The sequence below is a fragment of the Syngnathus typhle genome, linkage group LG14, assembly GCF_033458585.1.
Source record: "Syngnathus typhle isolate RoL2023-S1 ecotype Sweden linkage group LG14, RoL_Styp_1.0, whole genome shotgun sequence".
Classification (NCBI taxonomy): domain Eukaryota; kingdom Metazoa; phylum Chordata; class Actinopteri; order Syngnathiformes; family Syngnathidae; genus Syngnathus; species Syngnathus typhle.
The window spans coordinates 5344286-5369147 of record NC_083751.1 but is presented as its reverse complement, the minus strand read 5'-3'; the positions used below and the strand labels follow the sequence as shown (position 1 = coordinate 5369147).

At 43.0% G+C, this 24862-nt stretch overlaps 1 long non-coding RNA gene across 1 annotated transcript in view; it reads left to right on the top strand.

Moving 5' to 3' along the window:
- Window positions 1-20187, top strand: part of LOC133167067 (uncharacterized) — a 29580-nt gene extending 9393 nt beyond the window's left edge. Inside the window, exons 3-6 of the long non-coding RNA XR_009717901.1 lie at window positions 2306-2377; window positions 9996-11024; window positions 17643-17722; window positions 19684-20187. This is a non-coding gene — a long non-coding RNA (uncharacterized LOC133167067). The remainder of the gene's footprint in view (window positions 1-2305; window positions 2378-9995; window positions 11025-17642; window positions 17723-19683) is intronic.
- Window positions 20188-24862: the final 4675 nt, after the last annotated feature.

Sequence of the window (24862 nt, the reverse complement as noted above, 5' to 3'; positions counted from 1 at the left end):
TATTGTGTGAGAAGGGCCTGTTGAATTTTAAACATGCCACAGTGCAGTGGTGGAGATGCTATAGAGCTGCGGGTATAGCTTCTATAAAGTGTTGTGTCACTGAGTCACATTTATAGTGGAGAAGGCGTTAGCAAGGATAGTGCTGTCTTTGTCATGTGATCAGTAACCATCGTGATTAATGTCATTTGAGAGTGGGCGATAATCTCGGGTGGTCATAGAAATTTCTGTTGGGATTGATATTGTTTAGAACATGTGCTAAGAGATGAGCATTCAGTTTGCCCAAAATGTTTTTGTCCCCTCCTTAAAAAATTAATTTGAAGGTTCACATTTAAAACAACAGCAATCTACCACTGCAATCAAATCACGTTTCTGATGACTCCCATGTAAAAATTACTTAATAGTGAACACAGGCAGTTATAGGAGGGTGTGCTCACTTGTGCAATCATTTCAATATTTTTTCCTTTTCCTTTAAAAGATTTTTTTTTTTTTATCAAGTGGGTAAAAATGACATTTACCTTGGTCTCATTCACAAACAGGGGTGTGTAGACTTTTAAAATCCTTTTTATTGCCACTTTAAAAGGCCTTGTATACTCATTCTGTGTTTGCTCCATACAACTTCATTTCAGGGAAAGAAAACATAGAACGTTGCATGTCAGCGTTCACATTTCTGAGTTTGAATTTCAATCTCCACAAGAATATTATACTTTTATGATTTGATAAGTACCAAACGCGTGTTAATGCGTGCCCTTTTTTTTTCTGTGTCCTTTAATGGGATTATTGTGACGCCAAGCTAACGAATTTATAGCGCCATTTAATACCGTTCATGCCCGCACTGCAACATGCAGTGTTTGCCCAGTTGTGGTAGGAATGAATGCATTGCTGTGGGGTAATAAATAGGGGAGGTTGGGGGGGTGTCGGGGAGAGGGGGTTGGGGGCGGCTTTGAGATTGAAATTCAGTCTGGCGAGTGACGGAGAGGCAGGCAGGCTAGACGTCGGTGTTTCCACATTAATATATGTGTGTCTGTCTGGGCCCTCTTCAGGCCCTCAGCACCAGATGGAGTCTGGTCTGGTCCACCAACACCTGCTATGCTGCATTGTCTCCATCACTGATTACTCAACTTCCCATGTCTGCTTTTTAGCATTTTTATAGCTATGCTGTCTCGTTTATTCCACATCATGTGCTTTGTTTGGGAATAGTTTCCTCTATTGTCTACCAGTAGCATTTAGGCTTTCAACCAGTCGGGATTAAATACTGCAAAAACATTTTTTATTTTAAATGTCGGTTATTTAGCGTTTAAATGTTTATCCCCAACAATATAATCACAGACTATAGCATCATTTGTACTTTTGTATTGTGAACCATGAAGACACTTAGCAATTGTCATTTTATTTGCAAGTTACCTAATATTGAGACCCATTTGATTAGCATGATTTGGAAGCTAATGGAATAATAATGGAAGAACATTTATAGCTATGCCATACAGCACAATAACTTCAAAAAGTGACATTTTCTTTTCAAGGCTACCGGGGGACTTTATTTAGCCCACGGGCTTCAGGTTTCCTACCCCTGCTATCTACTGTAGATGTTTCTGCATTTAAGCCCATGCTTGATTGTATAATGTGTGTGTGTCTGTGTGTGTGTGTCTGCTCCTCGATATACATGCCAGGGTGTTGTTTTTTGTAACTTGGAATTGCAACAACCTATGACACACACACCATATATAAAAATATAGCTATAAACTCTTTTCCCTGAACTTATAAATTCTAGGGTTGGTAGCCTAGCAACAGGCTCTGACCCATGTGAGGGGAACCAAGGGAAAGAATTTGAAAGGCTGACAGGCCGGCTTTAAATCCGCAAAGGACGTCTGATATTCGGTGGATGTAATCTGGCACTACTTTGTGTAATCGCTTGTGAAGTGTGCTGCTTGTGTGTCTCCCTGCGTGTGTCTGTGTGTGTGCCCCATTTCGATTGTCCTCCATTTCGGATTGGGCGCTGAAATAATTGCAGCAAACATTTTAAGCAGCAACACAATATTTTGAGCAGTACAGTATTCAACATTTGCCTTTTTTTGTGTGGTTGTTGAAATGTATTGTAGCATAGTGATAGCTGTTCCTAATAATTTGGTAATCTCATAAGGCACAACAATGCTAAGCATGTTGTTCGATTGGTAAAATCTTATTAAAAATATTACATACAACTTTAATATCACTATATGATGGAGTCATAGCTCAAAGATATAAATTGATATTACTCATGTTCACAAATCGAAACTTTCTTACGTCATTTTATTGTTTTTAATTCCAGGTATGCGAACCTACAAGTCCAATTGGACAAGACGTAGACGTTGGCCCACACGAAGACTTCTTCGCACTGCAGGTGAGCAGAAACGATATTGAGCACATTTCATTGCGGTTTCATTTTTTTTTTTTTTTTTAATCTTCAGAGGCTTTTCATTTAGTGACTTCAATTTCTCCGTGACTGTTACATGACTCTTGATGAGAACATTTTGCCATCTGTGAGATTCTTTACCATTTTGCCTTGAACTGTGCTCTTATCTACCGAGTGGCACTCCACTTTTGAACAAATGCACTCTATCTTGCCCATATGGGGAACTTTAATACGCTCTAGTGAGATATGTGTCACATGATATCATTTAGAGATGCATATTCTTTTTTTCTAATCCAGACTGTTCCGAGACTGTCACTCGCCAAGGTCATATGGTGTACTTTAAATGCGCTGCACTTACTTGTGTGATCAAAGTGTAAGCTCTTCATTGATGTGATATGAAGACACAAGGTGAATCCTTTTCTGTCTATCTAAGCATTTGGAACCCTTTAAGGAGGACGTAAGAAGTCTGCTTAAGATGGTATGGGCCATAAAATGTGCTCGATTACATTAAGATGATTAGAGTTTGGTAATAAACTTCCTAAAGTTACTCTTATATTGAATTTTATCGTAATTTATTCTAAATAAGTAAAAATACTAACAAATGCATTTGTATTTTTAGATAATTAAAGTGGAAGTCAAGTCACTTTTTTTTAATATGTTTTATGCACCCCCACTCGTCTAGCATTCTATTAAACAAACGCGATATTGCATAACAACTTTTGGCTCTACTTCCCTTTAACCCCAACTCCTAATAATGTTTCCTCCCACGTCCCAAAAACATGCTTGGTAGGACGATTGAGCACTCCAAATTGTGAGTGCGAGTGCAAATGGTTGTTTGTCTCTGTGTGCCCTGCGATTGGCTGGCAACCGGTTCAGGGTGTCCCCCGCCGACTGCCCGATGACGGCTGGGATAGGCTCCAGCACGCCCGCGACCCCCGTGGGGACTAAGCGGTACAGAAAATGGATGGATGGATTGTCATCTGGCTCACCGCACAAAGCAAAACCCGACCAACCAAAAGCCCAAAACTCATAAATTGGGTCACTTGTCAGTCAACGTATAACTCGAGTCGTTTTCAATTGTAGAGGGTCCAAAAAATAAATATCAGCATTTATACTGTATTAATTCCCAACACAACGATAAAGTGACCCTCTATCGCTTCTTAGCTTCTCCAGACGGAAGATTAGCCTCACTATGCTAACAAAAGCGAAGACGCCATTTGCCTTGTGCGCGCTTCCACAAAATAGTAGTGAAATAGTTCATCATCAGGGAAGGGAAACCATTTGATTTGCCTCCAGGGGCTACAAGATGTTGCATGACTAGTCCTTGATGAGCCTCCTCCTCTTCAGGGCAAAACCACCTCGCAAAGATCAGAGGATATTTAGCCGCCCATAGCTATCTTCCACTGTAGCGTCGGACCTGAACGTGAAGAGGGCCGCTCAGTCGATAGGGCCTCCTCCAAATGCTTCAATCGATGCAAATGAGCGGCGTTTTGGAACTCGGCCTTGAGTAGTCCCTAACGGGCCGCCATTTGGACGGCGAGCAAATGCGACAGCGCGCACACATTTTGGTTAACTCAAGACCTGTGTAACTGAACTTGGGTGCCAAGGGCGCTCGTGTTAATGGAAATTTCCACGTCAACCAAATCTTTCTAATCTTCTTTCCTCCTATTCTTCCGTACTTCTCTCCTGTGCTTGTTTGCGTCCTTCATTGTTTCTTTCAATGCTTGTTTCCTATCCTTGTACTATCTTTCTTTATATCCTTCTTTCTGTCTAATTCTTTTCTTTCCATCTGTCCTTCGTTTCTTTTGTATTTACATCCTTGGACTGTTCTTTGCTCATAACCTTTTTTTTCCTTTTATCTTACTAAAGTGTGTTTGTATTTTAGCCTTCCTTCACTCTGTCCTTGTTTTTCTTCGGTCCTTCTGCGCTCGTCTCCTTCTTTCCTCATATTCTATGCTTGGATCATTCTTCCCTTCTGTCCTTATATGCTTATATACGTCCTTTCCTTCTATCCTTAGATCCTCCTACACTTCCATCCTTGTATCTTTCTATCCTTATGTCCTCCCTTCTTTCTATCCTTGTCCCTGCGTTCTACACTGATTCCTAAAATCCTCACTTTTCTTCCATCCTCTCATCCTTCTTTCCACCCCTCTCACATGCCCCCCATCCTCCACCCTGGTTCAAAATCAGCTCTCCAGCTCAGAGCCGCCCCAGAGAAACCAATTCGGAGTGCTCTGCTCCACACCGTCATGGCGTGTTGGCCAAGGGAGATGGAGTCCTTTCAGGTTCTCGGCTACACAACAAACAAGCAAACACATATGACCCCCCCCCCCCCCCCCCTATCCTAACACGCCTGGAGTATTGGCAGGGCAATGTGGCAGAACTCCTTTTGAGCTTCTCTTGGACTTATTCTGCACATTATGTGACCTTTTAAGTCTTTTTTTGGCTTAACATGGGCGTGTGCGGTGGTGACCGTTTGCACTCTGAGTTTCACACGTGCTCACTTCCAGTACACTTGTCCGATTCAAATGCACAGCAAATCAAGCACTCCCTCGTACGTTTAAGCGCCCTGGTTGTGAGTATTGTCACGGCGATCTGCTTTTAACCGCCTGCGGAGATTTCTCACCGGTTTTTGTATGCATCAGCCGGCTCACTGGGCTGTTCTTAAAAGTTGATTTAAATTACACCCTCTGCTTTATGCTTCTTGATAGGATATAAATCTCTTGAAATGAATGAATGCACTTTGTGGGTGTGTGCGCAGAGTAGCGGCGGCGTACGTTAACATAAATTAAAGTCTGTTTGCTGCAGAGCCGATTGGGGGAAGGATTTTTATGATGCACAATATTCATAATTGATACTTGTGTTAACTGTAAACATTTTATATATAAAAAAATATATATGTCAAATGGTGGCCAGATTGTTAAAAAAAATTTGGGTGGTATTTTTTGACAACTCAAATTGGAATCAAATGAAACAATATTGCGCTTGGCACATTGGAAAGCTAGTGTCTTTTCTTTTTGGTCAAACAGCAAGACAAGAAAATTATTTTATCGCACAGCAAGGTGGAATAGTCGTATAACATGTAGAAGACAAAAAATCAGTTTTTTTTATTGTGATGGCACGGTGCAGCAGGATGATGGATGGATGGTGAGGGGTACGCAGGAGGGGAGGCACAGGCGTGCGCTGAAAGGCGACAGGGTGGAGATTGAATGGAAGCGGGAGCAGAAAGGAGGGAGGGGAGGGTGGCATTAGTGGCGGGCGGACGCAGTTTGGGGGTGTTTGGAGGGGGGCGCCGGGGTCCCCTCTATTGGTTCAATGCAACGGCCGGAGCAGCTGTGAAAAGAGGTCTCCCCTTTTTCCCACGCCCGGCGAGACGCACGAACGCCGCTTTAGCCTGCCAGGGTCAAGTCACATGGCTAATATATACACACACACACACACTTTTATTGTGTGTACGCACATAGGCACACTCATAAATGAACATTAATAGACGCAAAGGTTGCTAATGTGTTAATTAAACAAAAAAGTTTGTGTTTGTTAAATAATACATGACAAGAGTACATTGAAAAAAATAATGGTGTTAAATTGAAATTTCAATATTTAAAGGGGGGAAAATTGCATTGTACATATAAGCATCATGTTTGGTAAAAAAAATATATTCAAAAAAATATACATGTGATGACTTATTGTTTGTAAATATGGCCTAGCAGACAGAGCGGCGTTGTAAAGTGTTGCAGCATCCTTGATATTGCACTTCACCTATAATCATATTCCCCCCAAAACAGGCATGGGAAGGTGGAGGGGGGGTCGAAAGGCTTTGTCCTAACCAGGGCCCCACCACCACCCTTTGCCAGATGCCCTGCTGCATTGTGTGAGTCCCCCCCCCGGACACCCCACTCTGTCTCTTTCCACCATGATGTCACCCTCCTTGTCTGCCTGTCAAGCGCCTCCACGAGAACTTGAGTGTGGGAAGGCAAAGAGGAAGGAGGAGGGGGGGGGTGGATTTGACGTTGGGAAGTCTGGCCCGAGAGGTCAACGCATGGACTTGAACAGCGACTCGCCTAGCAACTTGAATGTAGATGGATGCGTCGGTTTCACTCCGGACAAGTTCAGTGTGGCAAAATATGTAAAAAATGAAGGGAGGAAAAGAGGGAGGGGAGGGGCTGTCTAAAACCATCTGTTTACACTTCAAATGCACACAATCTTTGACATTTGACCTCATGTTCCATCCAGGAGACTCGCAAACAACACAATTAACCGGCAGAAAATGCATTGTGGCAATTAGTCGGCACAAAGGTTTGGTTTTGTAGCACACTGTGCGGATCTGCCCTCATGAGTGCAAAGCGGACCTTTGCAAAGTCGAGTGGTCGCAGAGACAATGGCGGACAGGATGCGCGACAAGTGTTCAGCCATTTTCAGGCCTCTTTATGAACGAGAGACAATTGCGACTACTCTCTATTAAACGTGCGCTCTCTTTGTTGCTAAATGAGCGAGCTACAAGTTAACAAGCCTTGAGGGTTTTGTGTTGGATTTGAGTGAACTTCAGTTTGAGTCACGCTAATAAGAACGAGGCACTTGAGTGATAGCGCGGATCCCAGCCGAGGACAAATTGGAAACCATTGTTGAGGAAATTTGTAGTACTGGCTCTATAAATTTGTCTTTTACTCATCAAAATGGAATGAAGTACTTTCTTGACCCAGCCTGTATTAAAATAAATCAAATCAAAATGACTGTCCAGCTCATGACATTTAAAAAAAAATATTTTGAAAATAAAGACATTTGGAGTTTTTAAAGGACGCAGTTTTACATATATTGAGCAAAGTGTGAGGATTTTTTTTTTCCTCCATCCTGATTTCCCTGAACTTGAACATGTGACTTTTGTTACTTTCTGTTACCTGCAGCTGTCTTGTCAGCTTGTGTGTGTGTGTGTGTGTGTGTGTGTGTATATGTCATCTCCCTCTGTAGTATCAGCCTGAGGGGATTTCTTTCATGCAGTCAGATGGCATCCAGGCAATCCCCTCTTGCCTTTTTTTCTTTTCTTTTTAGAAGACTTCTTTAACCTTGATAAATGAAGGGCGGGAGGGAGGAAAGTTGCATGGAGGAGAGAGAGTGAGAGAGAGAGCATCACTGACTCCCCCCAACTGGCTCACTCTCAGGATCAATAACAATCGGGGAGCTGCTGAGCACTCCTATCTGGCAAACGGGGGATAGCGAAAGGGGAGGACCTGAGGAGGAGGTAAAGCGAGAGCCTCACCGGTGCCATCTTGTCACATTACTTCCGCAAAGGTACCCGGCGCTGGATGTATAACGTCCTGCATGGAGCCAATTTAGTTTGTGAACTTACGGCGCTCTCGTTGAAGCACCAGGATGATGTCATGGAAAATCTCTTGTGTTACGTAACACACCACCTCACCCCAAATATTAATTCAGATCAGCTTCAGCTCACCATTGACCCAAATGTGATCTTGATACGTCAATCCTGGCGCTGTCACCTGCCTTCCACCAGCAATGCACGCCCACGTTCCTCGGACAAATGGGATTTGGTGCTTTGAATCCGTAGCGCTGCCAAATCCCTGTGAAGCATTGCGGGAGCATCTCCGCTATAATGCTAACTGTCCCCTAAATATCCTCCATTCAAGTCCAGTCTAATAGGATTATCCGATCTATTCTGTCACTGGATTACAGTGTATTATTAGGGACCAGGAGGGAGTTTTGAACACCTGAGATTTTGATCTCCCTCATGCTGATTTATCATCCCGTGCATCCATTCTTACTGCACCCCTAATTAAGTTAGGCATCAGTTGACTGCCTCGATCACGGTTAGGGAGAAAGTTGAACTCCTTTCCCAGGATGGGAGATGATTGTCTACACTGGTTGACTAGCGTAATCCCCGTTATCCCACTAGCGCCAGGGACAAAGGGGCACTACCCTGACTGGCTTTAAGACATGCTAGCAGGGGCATTAGCTCCCTGGTGAGATTCAGGTCTCGGAGTTGTAGGCTTGGAGTGGGGAATTTGGCTCATGTAGTTTCCAAAAAGCTGAATTTTTAGGTTGGAGCAAGAAAATAAATTGAAATCTAATCTGTTGGTGTCTCAATTTTTTGCTGCTAAAATTTCAAGATGTGCAAGTCCAATGCCAAGGGGCGGCAGCAAAAGGACTGCTCTAAGGACCCCCCCCCCCTTCTGCTCTCAGCGACAACACTGCCAAACACGCCAACTCTTCATTTGCCTTTCACCTCTCAAAGCTCCCTTCCATCCATCCTTGCATCCATCCTGCGGCGGCCACAAAGCAGCCCTGAACTAACAATATCACCAAGGCCTGCCTGGAAGCCGCCCAGGTCCATTGTGCTCGGTCAGAGGGGAGTTAACACCCATGTCTGAGCCCAATGAATAGCATTATTGTGTCTGAGACACGCAGCGCACCCCCTCGTCCCACATCCGTGCCCCCGTCGAATCCCGTCGCCGCCACCCTTCCCTTCTCTGGTCGCTTTCGCAACTTCCACCCTGGACCTTCTCTGCTCTAGTGGAGGCTTGGGTAGCTTTTTTGTTTAGTTTGAAAGTAGAGGTAGTGTTTTAGAAGATGTTTGGTTGCTGTGGTGTGGTGAGGTCAGGAGGGGGTTGAATTTGGTATTGGCGCTTTCTTACACAATGGAAGTATGAATCCCCCCCCCCCCCCCCCCTTTCTCCCACCACCACCAAACTGCCATTATCATAAGAAGAGAGTTTACCGGAGCCATTTGAATGATTTGAGATGACACAAAAGCTGCGACGTGTTTCTTTGACAGTGTTTCTTTGGTGCGGCCAAAACATTTCCATTCCTTCACACGCTCTTTGGCGACAACACAATCTTCTTCTTACCTCCTTATGTTTCTTTTTTTTTTTTTTTTTTTCATGTAAATTTAGTCTTTTTGAATTAATTTTAAGAATGCCTTCTTGTATGGTCTAGTTTCGAAAGACTTAGTTGACATGCTATGGCAACCAGATGAGCCAATCTTAGCAATCACAAAAAAATTCTGTTCTTTGTGTGTTTGTGTTACTGTCCTGTATTCATTTAATTGTTTTCCTCATCCTGCATATTCAGGTATAGTAAAAAAAAAAAAAAAAACCAATAAAACAGCACACAACTGAGCCACATCCTTTATATGAAGCAGTTTAGGGTCAATATGTAAATTATTTTCTAAATTATATATGACCTGATCATGACCAAAAAATGAGTAACACTGCTAATTTAGAACTTCCTGAGCAGATTAGATTGACATAGCAAGAAGAAAAAAAAAATCTAATCAGGAAGCAGTGCAACTAAGAAAAAAATTAATGATTACAATCCCAAGGAACAAATGAATTAATTAGGAATAAATTGGGTTGAAAATGTGCTTCAGATCATTTTTAGGCCAGAAGAGAAGGCCTTGTTGGCTCTAATCACCGCTGCTATCTAAAAACCGAGAGTATGTTACGTGTCAGACCACCAATCCCGGCGGTCTTTGGAGGTGAATCGGTTCATGCTTGCCGCCGGGAGACAATGCCAGAATCTTCACCCCTGAACTCTCGCTCAACTTCAGCAAAACTTACCATTAACCATTTTTTGTTCTTGTGTTTGTGTGCTGCAGAGAGATGAGGCAGAAGATGAAAAAGAAGAAGCGGAGGAGTGTGGGTGGAAGGAGGGATGGATAGATGGATGGATGGAAGACTTTGCGGGAAGCGGCTGAACCCGGAGCAGGTGAACACAGCTGCGAATCTCCGCGACGGGATCTCGCTGGCTGCCTTCCTCGCGCCGGGGCCCCCCGGCGATTGCGTTCAAGGGTCCCGGCGAGCCGACAGGGGCCAGGCAGAGTGGGCAGGCGAGGGCGGGCCCGAGCCAGGAGAGATGCAGGTGAGGCGGGCGAGCCGAGGCGCCCGCCGCCGCCGGCTAGGAGCCTCCGCGCTGTCAAATCAATACAGAGGCTAGCAGAGGTTGGCCAGAACCGCCTGCAGGCCCCTTGGAGCCCTGGGACCGACCGCCAGTTCCCACCTCCATCTTTTTTTTTTCCAACTTCCTTCAACAGTCCTGGGCCAGAGCCCTCACCCTTGCGCCCGGCCCACACACAGATGTTTCGGTGTGGGCTCGGTCCGTAGGGAATTTTTGAAACATTGCCACTCAGAGGCGGGACTCAAGGGCGGAAAAAAGAAGAAGCAAAAAATGTGGAGGACAAAAAGCAAGAGTTTCTTCTTGATTCGCAAAGGTGGGGGGAGGAGGATGAGCAGGACGCTCCATCCGAGCCCAATATACCTTTATCTCACAGGCTCGGATGAAAGGACAACTTCTTCTCCAATCTGCTGTATTCTTTTATTGCTTTATATTTCCTGAGCCGCACTAAGAGCAGCCGCCTTCAGAGGATGTGGAAGTGCAGTATTGATCTGGAAGGTGGAGCGGAGGAAAAGATGAGGGCTTTCACAGCTTCGTCTCCGCGTGGAAGCAGAAGTCAACTCCTCATTGCTAATGAATGGCCCCTAATGAGTCGACTTTTTCCCTCCCTCATATAAGACTTACCCTTTTTTTTTTTTAAACCCCTGTAAAAGAAAAATCCAAATGTGAAGACAAGTTGTGAGATGAGACATCGGTTCCTGAAAAGCTCAACACAGAGAGTTTCTGCTTTTTGGTGAGTACCTGAACATCACATTATATTGTTTATATAGGCACTGCTTTGTTTCTGCTTTAATCTGGATTTTATTTAATTCTTACAAGGTTGCTTATGGTTAATTATTTTCAATGAAATTATACAAGTTTCAAGAATGAATGTTGTTTTCCATCTATTGAGATCACTGGTGGTGTCCAAAGTCTGGCCCTGGGGCCAGTTGCAGCCTTCTGCACAATTTTATTGGCAGAAAATATTTATTTCAAATTACTTTTAAAAAATGTAAAGAAGTTATATTAAAAATGTTTGCAATTTTTTTATTGAGGGACGATATGTCACAAGATTTCTACTTTTTATTTTTAAAAAAATGTTTAACAGCTTAGCATATTGTTAGCCTAAGGACCTGAAATGCTATTAGGCTAACAATATGTTGATGAATATTACATTGGATTTTTGGTGTATTTTTTTTGTTTTGCCATGTTTCACAAACATTAGGTGACAAGGCACATCCCTCTTTTATTTTTCTGGGAAAAATGTCATTCCTTTTGTCGACGTTTATTGGGCAGGTGACAAAACCGTGAACCTTGGCGCTCTCAGATTGTCGCTGCTGTGTGATAAAGTCGAAATTAGTGTAGGAATGCTACTTCTCCTGTGATCCTATTGTCGTTTTTGTTATTATTGCATGTAGCAACTTATTAAAGCGCCACTCCAGCCGATCTCCTGGCACGCGAATAGACTGGCGCCTCGTTTTTTTCTCTTTTCCTACCACCACCGCCTGGCAACAGCGGCGGCGCTTACAAAATGGCCGATCGCTATCTACCAGCTGTCTCGCTTGGCCAAGATGGCGCTCGGTCTCGCTCATCGAATGCCCGCTGTTTGCCATCTGCCCTCTCGTTAACGGCTATGCAAATACGTCGTAATTGCATTTGCATGCGCATCACCCGCGTCCCCCTCCTCCTCCTTTTTTCGTCCGTAAATAAAAGCAGCGAAATAAAAGCCGAATAAAAAGCTGCCCGGCTGCTGATTGAATAAGCCGCGAGGGCAATTAGCGGGTGAATGTGGCCTGCGTGGCTAGCGTCTTAAGCATTTTAAGCTCACCTCATTACCTATGCAAATGCCCTTTTCTGCCTTTTAGATCGTAGCCGTCTTCTCCGCGCCCGCCATTTTTGGGAGACGCCGCCGTTGTTGCCGCATTGTGCCATATGTGACATCTGTGCAGGGCTTCATGCCTCCGCTGACAAGCTCACTGTAAAGCAAAGAAGCGTCCAATACATAATGACCTCATTAGCATGCTCGCCACTCCCTGCTATAGGCCCTAGCGCGACGCTGTGCCGTGGGACCCGGCGGTGTACGCCCTTCTCACAGCACTCAGCATGCAACAATGTGTTAACCCCCTCCCCTCCCAGCAACCCTCATACACACACTCGTACACACACAATGCGGCGCTTTATTACGCCTTGTCAAAGCGCGGGGGGATCAGGGCTATCCGTGCACAAGCAGCGGGACGCAGGCTGCCGTGTCGCCGCTACAGTGCTGGTGTACCCCCTCGCTTTTGTCTTGGTGTTTATGTTTGTGTGCGATTGGACATTTCATGGCGAGCCCCTCAGGTATTTGTGGTCGTTTTCACCTGTCAGGGCTAATTAGTACAGGGATCCTCTCTATCTGAGCGCCCCCCCTGGAAGTAGGCCTTCGTCCCCTCGGAGGAACACTGCAGTGTGCTACCATGAGAGATTAGTCGGATTGTTTTTTTAAAATTGGACAGTGGTACCTTGATTTAAAAGTGCCCCAATTTGCGTGTTTTTACACTATTTCTTGGTTGACTTTTTTGTTAAAAGCTAATTTGATATACGCCATGCTATGAGTGAAGTGAAAAACAAGAGCCACAATCACAGATGCACCGTCAGCTATTTATGGAATGGGACCAAAAGTCAAACACACAAATAGAAAAACACGAAAACACTCATAAGAAGCATGGAGCAGATGCTCACACTGAATAAGCTAATGGTAATTAACCTGCCTGATTGACAACTGCTCCTGATGTCACTCACTATCCCACACCCCTTAAAGGCACACATCACCATAGAACATTTTCACTTAATTAGATTTATGTTCTTTTTTTATGTTTTATTGTGTTATTAAATTCATATAATACACAATGCTATTTTTCTTAATTGAAAAAAAATAAATGCGAAAGGAATTGTGTTTTTAGTGGCCGGATGGGAATAGATTAATATCATTTTAATTCATTTCAATGAGGAAAACTGAAGATTGCTTTAGACCACCCCAGTTTTAACTCTGTCGCTAACCAAAACACCAGGACCATGAGTGTAATATTTAAAAAAAAAAGTCACAAAATTGTACAATGCTTCTTCTTTTTCTAATCTTAGGTGATATTCACATTGTAACATACTTTACTGCCCCCTTCAGGCCGACAGTATAAGACTAATAGTGTCATACTTGACTCCAATTTTTGTTGGTCACAATCAGCAGGTTAAAACACGTATCGTTAGTTTTGACAAGCAGACATAAGTCTCGCATGCTTCTTATCCATCATTAGCATATTAACAATGGCAGTGCCATATGTTTTATACAGCGGCAGAATGAACATAACAAACCGCCAAGTTTGCTTAACCAGACACGAACACACACATGCACACTGTACAAAAAGTAATTCTAATCCTGTGACTGTTTGCATTCACACTTACTGAAAGGAAATAAAAAAAACACTCGGCACTCACCGTCTTCTGCAGAAAGCTTTTATGCTAATGAACACTGTGCATTTCGGTGGAAGCAGCCGAGCTTGCTCCAGGTGGTCTACAGAATGATTTCATAATGAAAGTCATACACCAATTGGTTTATATTAAAAGCATTTTTTCCCATTGGAAATAAAAGGAACGGAAGAAATTCCAGCACCAAACTGTCGCCTTTATTAAATGTACAGCTAGTCCTTTAAGAAATATGTTAACATTCTTTATTATCATAAAAGTGTAAAATAAAATTGATATGATAAGACACACTGACAAGCATTGAAGAAGTTTGCATATATACATTACATATATACTTGTGGATAAAAAGCAAAGCGTGGAGAGTCTCTGTCGCCAAAATCTAAAAAGTGCAGTAAGTGAACAGGACAACTGATAATTGCCATCAGCATCGCAAAATTTATTTATTTTTTTTCTTTTTTAATTGATCCACTTGACATGTTTGGGTGCATTACTAACTGCGCACGGGCCTGAGCGCTTAGCGAATGTTGTGAACTGAGCAACAAGAAAAATGCAAAACTTGCAAATTTGCAAAAACTATATACACCTTAGTGAATGTTTCATTTCAGTTTTAGCCTCTCTGAATCTATTCCGTCAATAATGCTCCCTGGTTCACATTCCTCTGCTCTCCTAGTTAGTTTCCCCCTAATAAGACCCCAAGATATCAATCAATCAAGATTTCCAAGGCTTTTTAAATATTATTCTGTCAACTTTGACAAGGTACCAACACTTCCCAAAGATTTATTCAATTACAGTTATGTGTCCTTTTATGAATGACAATTTTGAAAGTGGGTTGAGTTATGCTTTATTCAGATTGCTTGCTGCTTTTTATTTACGTAGGTATTGATTTTGCGTGTGTGTGTCGCATTGATGTAATACTTGCTGAAAGCATTTTCAGCCATCGCTCAATTCTTTCCGGTCCTGTTCCACTTGTCTTGCCCTCCTTCTTTTCGACCAAGCTGAGAAACGCCGATTAAAGAATTCAAACCAGCATCACTTGTTCATTTTAGACTCGGTTTACAGTTTTAATTGTGCTTTTCAGAAAAGAAATATAATGATTTACTTGAACAAATTCTTAAAATACCTATTAAGGAATCTCTTCCTGTTACTCCACAGGGAGTCGCCCTAAAGGCTGATTAGAAATTCTCGAAAGAAAGTTTGGGTATTGGGTGGGCGCATTGCTCCAGGTCAGTGACTATGTCATCGCAACCGGCTCAGCGCTGAGGGGCAGAATTATAAAGCCAGAGTGATATGGAGGCTGCATGAGGAGAAAAAAAAAAAAAAAGGAAATGTAGTAGTGCTGTGTGATTAAACTGCCTGCTCACACTCAAGTGAAAGGCCACACCGCTCGACACAGACATGGCCCTCATGAAAATATGACGCCACCCGTATGATGAATGATATATATGAGCGCATAGGATTCATAGATTTATGACACTTACTGTAAGTGAGACTTTCTACCGAAAAGTTTTTGAAATTTAATGTGAGAGATCGCATGTGTATTTTTTTAAATATTTTATATCATTTGCTACTGTGTATCATTTGTATCAAGATTCAATATAAGTCTGAAGTCTTTTTAAACATAGTAATTTGTGTTGTCATGGTGTAAAGCTGTTCCGATAGTTTCCCTTATTTCACAAATAACATTATGGCATTGACAAAATAAGTCTCGTTTGGCCACGTAGAACAGGTTTTCCCGTCCAGATGCCGGGACTTAGCATCAGTCATTCAGCGAGCGTGGGAACGTACTCTTGATGAAGACGATGATGGTGAAGGAAGTTGCACTTATTATGTGGCTAGACAGCCCAGCTGCGCTGACGTCCATTCAGAAGCAGGTTAGGAATGACCGGAGGGGTCAAGGTCAGGGGTACGCTGGTGCGCTAGGGGGGTGGGTATTCGTCTGTGTGTGTGTGTTTCCCCCCCCCAAGCTGTCTGTAAGCTGCCTCCATGTTTGCTTATTTTATAACCTGCTTCTTATTGCTTTGCTCCACGGACAACTTGACGCAGAAGGGGATAGCGGGTAGATTCGGGGGGGGGGGGGGTACCACGCCATCTACCTTCCGGCCCGTCTTTCCAGAAGTCCAAATCGTGCCAGGAATCACTACTGCATCTCCGTAGCCCACCCTCCTGGTCAAATAAGCCCCCCCTTGGAGCCTCATGGAGTGAAACCCAGTCAGACACTTTGACAGCCCCCCGCCACCCCCCAGCAGCCCCCCGGTTGTCTCAGTCTGCTGCCTCCTGTAATTTAACATGTCAGCTCAGGGTTCATCTCGTGTGCACCCCAAAGTAGGTAGCCGGGTGGGCACCTCAGTACTGTGCATGTGTCCTAAGCTCCCACTAGCTTTGTTCGTATTCCATTTTGACAACAATAGAGAACTGGTTTCTTGTAATTGATGCCACGTCTCAATTCATTTAGAATTAATTAGTTCCTCTCCTGTAAAAGATACTTACTTACCTTTTAGCAGCAGTTGAAAAGAGTCAAGGTAAGGCCCGTAAGATATACTTACCTTTAGCAGCAGTTAAAAAGAGTCAAGGCAATTGTACTGTTTTTGTTTATCAAATTTTATGTCCCCGAATTCCTATTCCCCGAATATATATATATATATATATATATATATATATATATATATATATATATATATATATATATATATAGATATATATATATATTTTTTTTTTTGAGGGAGTTGGATGGAATAAATATTCCCATTCTTGTGTGAGGGCACTTCTGCTTCACAAGAAAGAAAGAAATCGCTTTCCTTCATCACCTCAACACACATCTCCCCCCTTCTTTCTCCTCATCTTCGCCTGGAGGGAGGGGCGGTCGTCCACGGGCACAAAACCAACCTCCCCATTCGACCCCTCCCGGCCTCTTCATCGTCTCAGCTCTGGCGTTGAAATCAAGCTTAGCGACGGCGGTTTGGCGACCGCTCACCTTGTTGCACCCACCCACTGCTTAAATCCCTATCAGCATGTCAAGCTAAACGTCTGCCCAGCTGGGGTTGACACACATGCATGCACACGCACACACTCGCACACATTGACAAGCCACCATCTTTTACTCGCTCCCAGGCATTAGCCTTCCTCCCCGCTGACCCCTTTCACCTCGTCTTTTCCTCCGAGCTACTAGACCCGCTTTATCGCAGCCCGGCTTTTTATTATTATGTTATTATTTATTTGATTCTTTTTTTCAAGCAGCTTTCTTCAAATGCTGCTCTGCACCCTCGGGCCGCTCACCTTTACATCGTTGTGATTAAAAAGTTGCAGGAATCCTCCATCCTCTAACTTCGTCACGGCAACAACTCCGGGGTCAGTTTATCTGCTAATAAAATCCACAGCTGAAATATCTGCAGTATGAAATAAGGTCCCATATTTTTTTTCCTCATTTTTATTTTATTTTTGATGTACTCCTACCGCAAAATATAAACGGAAAAAGTGCCCTATTTAATAACTTTAAAGCTGAATGAAGTCATAATTGACTCCCTTTTTCTCTCTAGAAACTAGCAGTTTGGGAGATACTAAACAATTCTTATAAAAAGAGGTTTCAAATTGTTTATTACCTTTCCCAGTTGAGGTTTACTGTCAAACTAAATATAAAACACAGAGAATAGCATTTTGTGTCTTTGAAACAGCCATATAGTAACTTTGCCTTAATGTCTGCTATCTTAATGCTATTTATATATCATATATATAATATATTATATATATATATTATATATATATATATATATATAATGGGAAACGCCGTAGCACACACGCCAAGTTTAGATCACTATTAATTGAATAAGTCCATTATTTAAATGTGTGTGTTGGAGAAGGGGGTCTTGATTTAATAAGCCATGCAGGCCCTTTATTTTGCTCTTTTTTTTCTTCTCATCAGGCTTGACATGGACAGCACAGGGATTGACTACGATGGGGACCTCGCCGCATCCAAGTGAGGGCAATATGGAGCATGTGAAGGTGTGTGTGCACTTTGATCATATGATTGTCTCAACGTTGTGCACACAGACACACACATGGGTCTTTTCAGTTCATCCATCCTGTTGTAAATTTGAATCTCCATGTGCAAGTTCATTGTTATTCATTCGACTGTAATGCTGAGACTCTTCCTGTTCGGGACACACACAAACACACACACAGATATTGTTTTGAAGCAGGATATCTGCTGTATGTAATGTGCATGTTCCATCAGTTGTGCGGTGATGGCGGGAGCGGCTGTTTGGCCCGTCTACCTGTCAAATTGTTATTTTGCAAGAAAATGTCTGAAGGTGAATTTTGTGTGGTTTTTTTTTTGCTCTACAAAACATTTGTCACATAACAAATAACCAAAACAAAGCCTTTCTCAACACATTTTCCTACCACTTAGCCTTCCAAAGCGACACTTAACTCGTATCATACGGCGACACCACCTTTACGTTACTGACAGTGGCGTTATCATTCACTTTTGAGTGCCACACCGGGGTCACGCTTTTCATTTTCAACACCACGCCGCACCTCAAATCACATACGGTGTCATTTGTGTCACATACGCTGTTTGTCCGCATGCTCGCTGGATGTGTTGTGTTAAGGCTATTAAAGTGTCTGACTGCATCAAGCGCATTCGACCATAGAATCTGCGCATAGTCTACAAACATGGCAGGCCTCCCTGTACCCATACCTCAATAGGACATTAATTTGTGAGCATAGCCTGTTGAGACCCCCCCCTCAAAAGAAAAAGCTGCGCCCCTGACTCCTCAGACCCATTGAGGGGGTCCCACCAGACGCCTTCCACTCGTCAGCCTCACTCTGCATAAATTACAGCCTGCTAACCAACCTCTCCCTTGTGTCCCGTCTCCCAATCTGCTGCTCCTAAACCCTCCCTCCTCCTCGGGCTGCACCCCCAAAAGCTCTCCTCTTCTCAAATCCTGCACATCACGCCCATTTCCTCGCCGGCGTCGCCTCACTTTTTACCTCTAAATCTTTAGCTCGGGCCTCTTTTATATTCCCTACTTTGCCTCTCCGTCTCCAGTCGTCCCGCTTCTCTCCTCCTCCTATTCAGCCTGGATATTGTTTACATCTGTCTCGCTAATCACCATCAGAGCCGCAGTAGACCTCACAGATGTTGTAATAATGCAGGCGGATTATCAGGTTTAACACTCAGGCTTATTTGACGAAGTCCTCCTCCCCCCCCCTCTGTGGTCTGATCCTCTGGTGTTTGACCTCTTATTTCTAAGCTGGGATTCAGTCGTCTCAGATTTGTTGGATTTGACTTTCCATCCAAAAGCATCTTCCACAGCTTGGTTTTGGGAGGTTAGCATGTTAGCTTGGCAGTTTTTCATGTGACCCCTTTGCAAAATTACTTGCCCAACCCCGTACGAGTGTATGTAAGCATAAAAAGCTAACGTCCTTTCTCACCATGACGAAGCCAATATTCCTCTAAAGTGTCATTAGATGCTCCTTAAAGAGTCAGCATCATGTCGGACGCTTTTATGACCAAGCACATACAACGCGTGTTTGTGTTTAGTGAGGGGGGGGGGGGGGTCAGTGTATTTCTGTCTGGAACCTAATCCCAAAGGTGATATTAGTCTGGTAAAGGGGCAAAACACATCACCCCCCCTCACATGTCTATGTGCGTGTGTTTTGATGCTGCAGGCGTTAGGGTCAGCCAGTAAACCCAGACAGACTCTATCTTGACCCCTGACCCATCACTGTCTACCAGTGCCGGTTGGGAGAGTGGAGGGGGTGGGGGTCACACACACACACACGCGCCATTGATGCAGACAGCTGATAGACGCACCAGCAAATACACGCACATGGACATATGTCAAAGCTTAGCCCCTTCCTCTGTTTGTTTGTTATAAGCAGCATTTCCTTTTTTCACCCTCATTATAATTATAGTGACCACATACTGATTTGAACTTGTTTTTTTTTTTCTACCACAGATGAAGCCACCATTTGTCGCCGTGACGATGTGAAGCTGCACTCTTGGACGGGAACACATGCAACTAAGTGCAATCTTTATATTTATATGATTTTTTTTTTTTTATATGTCCACATTTAGATGTTACAAGTTTGATATGATTGGTCTTTTTGGATGTGACCACTTTATATTGAAGAAGTTTCTAAAAGGTATGTTTAAGAATACTAAATGATCAAAAAAAAAATGTATTTTTAGTACTGTATCATCATTTAATCAGATTTTTTTATTGTTATATTCTGATTATTTTGTCTAATTAAAAGCATGTATTGCTAAAATGTTACAATTTGATTTGTTGCCCTAGTTGAAAAGTTGTTTTTAAGATATGGCGACATATGGAATTCATTTGTTTTGCTCAGAAAAAGAAAATACTTTTCTATATACAATGATCATTTTTCCTCTCTTCATTTGATAAAATTTGATTTTTAAATCCTAAAAACTAGGATTACTTCTTTGGAATGATGTGATTTCCAATAAATGCATGACTTCAAACCACACCTTTGTTGTTGTACATTTTGTATTCATAAATGCGCTGGTAGTACAACTGTAAAAGTCGGATGCTTTGCATTTTCTCTTAACGTTTATGAAAACATCCCAACTGCCCATAAACCATTATGGTCGTTCATAGCGGCGTGCCGTTTACGCCCGTTGTGTGCGATGACTTGAGCGGTAACTGAAGAATTGGAATGGGAACGCTTCAAGCCGCCGGCCCAAATCTGGGGTGTCAATTAGACGTCTTTGTGGCTGATCAGCAGAAGCGGTGAAGCAAGCTGCCGCTGTTGAATGAAACCTTTTATTCATAATTGCACGCACACACATTGGGGGTGGCAAGCAATACATAGTTTTTGTTTTTTAAGACCAAGTGCTACCATAAATCTTTTTATTACCAAAATTAGGGATTGGCGAGTACCGATATCAATTATATATTATATTAATTATATCAGGCCGATATTGTATCGGGCCGATTCCAGCCTTGTTTTAAAGGTATTGGGTACTCATGGAGGCTGCTGATACTTGTCACGATACTTAAGGCAAAAGCATTAGAAAGAAATGTCACGGGCACAAGTTTTTATCATTGTTGCAAATAAAATTCCATAGATTAAAGGTAGCCGTGGTATCGGTGCTTGGTATCAGTGAGTACTTGAAGCGGGTTTACTTTTTGGTTTTTTCATTTGAATTTTTTGGGATCAAACGAATACCACCAAAAGTTGCATCGGTTCTTTTTTCACTCAATATGGATTCATTTTAGAATGTAAAACAAATATTTTTGTATTTTCAACAATTGCTAACCCTAACCTTACAAAAGTCTGAATTTTATTCATCTTTACTAGCTCAATGCTAATACAGAATGCAAAAGCCATAGATAGGCTCACTAAACTAGCATCTATGTAATCCTAAAGAAACACAAATAGTGCAGTAGCACATATAGACCGCATAGTAATACTCGGGAATATTTTCATACTGTTGAGACCACGCATCTTCACTGTAGAACCCGCAGGCCTCGGCCTCCCCTCGACTGGTGCTGACCTAGAAGGCGAGCCGAGCGGGCCTCTTTCGCCGTGTCAGTACAATGGAGTTTGAGTGTGTATGTGTGTGTGAAAGAAAGTAGGAGATTATCCCATTCTGCGTGTCCAGTCACCAGTGCAGTATCGACCACGGCGGGCCACCCGGGGTGCCTCCAGCCAGCCGTGAGATGGCCTGATATACATGCTCACTGGCCATGCTGGATTCCCTCACACTCACTTTGGAAAATACTGGAATGCCCTCTGCGTGCACACACACACACGCACTCGGAGTACAGTGGCCATCAGGTCATTTTGGGTGTCCGGCGAGGCGAAGCCGAGGTCATCGAGGAGGTGGAAAAGCTCTTTAAATGGTGGGAATGATAGCGTAACACCTATAGATGGAGTTACGGATCATGTCACATGGAGTTGGCGTGTGACTTGTGTTGAGAGTGAAAGCAGAGCTGGGCAACCGTACGCCGCCTGACATTCAACCTCAAAGAAAAAAGACCCAAAATATATACAGGATCAGAATTAAATGATTCAATTAAATCTGTTACTTTTTTCATTCTTTCCTTTCTACCGACATCTTCCCTTCTTTTATCAACTTTAAAGACCTAAACTAATGGAGCAACTGCTTTAGTGACTGACTTTATTAACTCTTCCTGGGGAAGCAGCAGAGGTGGGAAAGGAAGGCCATTTGTCGTGTAATTGTCTCTCCAGTTTGTTTGTGTTGTTAACATCCTGGGCGGTTAGCAACACAAAGGCCTTTAACGACGGAGGACAAGCAGGACACAAAGCAGTAAAACACACAAACTTGATGATCTACTAAGCATTTCTGCTTTGAAATGTACATTGTGTTTAATTAACAAATGTGTGCTTACATTTAATTTAGATTTTTCTTATTTGATGTACCTTCTAATAAGCCTTGAGTGTTAAGTGAATGGTTGTTAGTCTTTTTATGGCATGTGATTGGGTGGCACCCAGTTCAGAGTGTACCAGACAGCAGCAGCTCACCCAACATGACCCAAGATTGGGCAAGCGCGACTGAAAATTTTCATTGGATGGAGTCAAAACTCCTAGCAACCAACAAAGACTATTGGGAACCATACTGTAAAAAGAATAGTAACATTCATTAAATCTGCTGAAGCAAAGCTAGTCTAGAAAAGTGCACCCTCGGCCACTCGTCCCTTTGCTTACCCTGAACTTGGCCGCCCTCCCCAGACGCCTCATAAAATGTGTCGCCTCAGCCCAGTGTGTACACACAGTGGACTGACCGTGGACGTGGGCGGGTGGCGTGTGTGCCTAAGACAACCCGGGGCCCACTTTGTCACGCTGACCGTGGCGGCGCCATTGAATGTGCGCGCAGGGAGCACAAGGTTCACAGGACCCCGAGCCATTCTCATGCAAAACACGCCGTGGCCTTCCATCCATCCATACCTTCGCTTTTCTTTTCCTTGCAGGAAACACACATGCATGTTCATAATGACCACCATGAATCTTTGCAAGTCACGTTGTTATGGAAACCACAAATAAGGCCCAAACACCCACTGGAGATGATTTCGGTGTGGGAAAGAAGGATGCAAGATGAACACATCCCAACTTTCTGTAACCTTGGCGGTGAAAAACAATTTACTACTACACGTTTCCACCAATTTCAGATTCTGTCTTTGCCTTCATGGTAAATTAGCCACGCTACTTCCTTTATTCTTCTTGAAGGTGGCGCTACTTGCACGTTTCATCACGTTTGAACGTGCTCTTTTTTTTTTTTAACCCGAGTCAAGTCACGTGACTCGAGTCTTTGCAGTCCAGCCAATGCAGCGTGTTTGATTGAGTGCGGTCCGGGCCGGCGTGCACACTCCCTCTAACGGAAGCAGCTCAGTAATGCACTGACCCCGCAGCTTTTAACAGCGCTGCCAAGCAATAAGTGGCCATATGTGCTGGATCTTGTAAAAATTAACAAGACTGCGCAAGAGGACACAGAGAGCAGAATGTCCCCGCAGCACTTTAGCATGGATACATATTGAGCCAGTGCACTTCTAATTAGGGCTCGGGTTGCAAAGTAGGGTCACAATTTATTAACAGTAGTAAGGATGATGGAGGATGAATGCGACCATCAAAATGTGTCAAGTCAGGTTTCAAAGTAGGGCAAGGGGTTTAGACGGGCTAGTGTTTAGGGTTCAAAGAAGGGTTTGTGAATTAGAGCTAGATTTCAAAGGCAACTCTCATTGATTTGATTTATTTATTTATAAGTTTTATTTGGGTTGAAAAGAACAATAAATAAATAAAGACATTATTTTGTGTTAAAATGGTGAATAAGTTATATTTTTTTCTAGTGGGTTGAAACATTTTTGATAAAAAGGAAACTTGGTTCTTGTTCCACATGTATATGTTGTAAGGGACCCAATTAATCGATGCACAAAATGTCAACACAACCAGTCGTTTTTTTCTAACAAGATTTTGTGGACATTTTATTCTTTTTTTTTGTGAACGTGGCCAAAATGAGGTAAATATTGTACTATTTTCTTTCTTTATAATTTTGTGAATCCTCTTTATTCGCGATCTAAGTGAATTTGTATTGTCCTTTTTCTTAGTTTTGACAGTTCTGTCAGTTCAAACCCAAAGAACGATTGAAATTAGTGATCGGATTTCAAAGTGGGGGTTTAAACAAAGGTTCCAAAGTTTCAAAGTTTTTTTTTTAAATTAGTGTTTCAAATTAGAATTCCAAAAAGGGCTAGGGTTTCAAAGTAAGGTTTTAAAGTCCCAATATGATATTTTTCCATCCATAAAGTAGGGTTTACAGGAGAGGCCTTTACAGGACAGTTTATGTTGGATAAAATGCCTCTCAAGGTGTTTGAATGCAGGCTGGATTTATGAACGCTGTCTAGTGCAGAGTGGCTCCAGTCCTGAGTCGCCCATCAAAGTGACTGCGACTGGACGCCGTCCAGAACTGGTTGGCACGTGCGACATGTGCGCACTCACGCGCACACGCACAAGCTCATACTTTAATATTTCCACTCTCATCCAATACATCAGCAGTGCCGTCGCGGGGATGCCTTCGCCGGCGCGTTAATCATGTTTATCACGCTGGCTGAAGCGCTCCAAACCTGGCTGCATCATACCGAGAGCTTCTTCTCAAATGTTCGGAATATTTGATGTACTTGAGAGGCGATGACATCTAATACGGTGCTGCCTTGAGATACACGTGACCCTCTGTTGCCGGATTATAATCCTTTAAGAAACGTATATTTGAATGCAAATGTTGGAGTAACATATATTCTTTATCCTCTGCGAGGAATTATTAATATTACTGCATCTTAATGAGGATCTGAGACCATGACCATATACAATATTTATATTATACTGCCCCCTGTAGGCACATACGAAAAGGAGCAGCACAATGGCCATTGAACTGTAGCAAAAAAATGTGGCGGTTTCATTTTTTTGGTTGAATACAAACATGTTTTTGGAATCTGAGAAGAGCCCAGAGAACCCAGTTAAAACTGGAAGAGCCTTCCTTGACCTTTTGCAATCAGATCAGCCCGTCTATGCAGCGTTCATTGTGGTTCCGAGCTAGACAGTCAAAACTCACCATGTGAAATATGATGCTGCGTGCATCACAATCACGTCTTGGCATGCTTT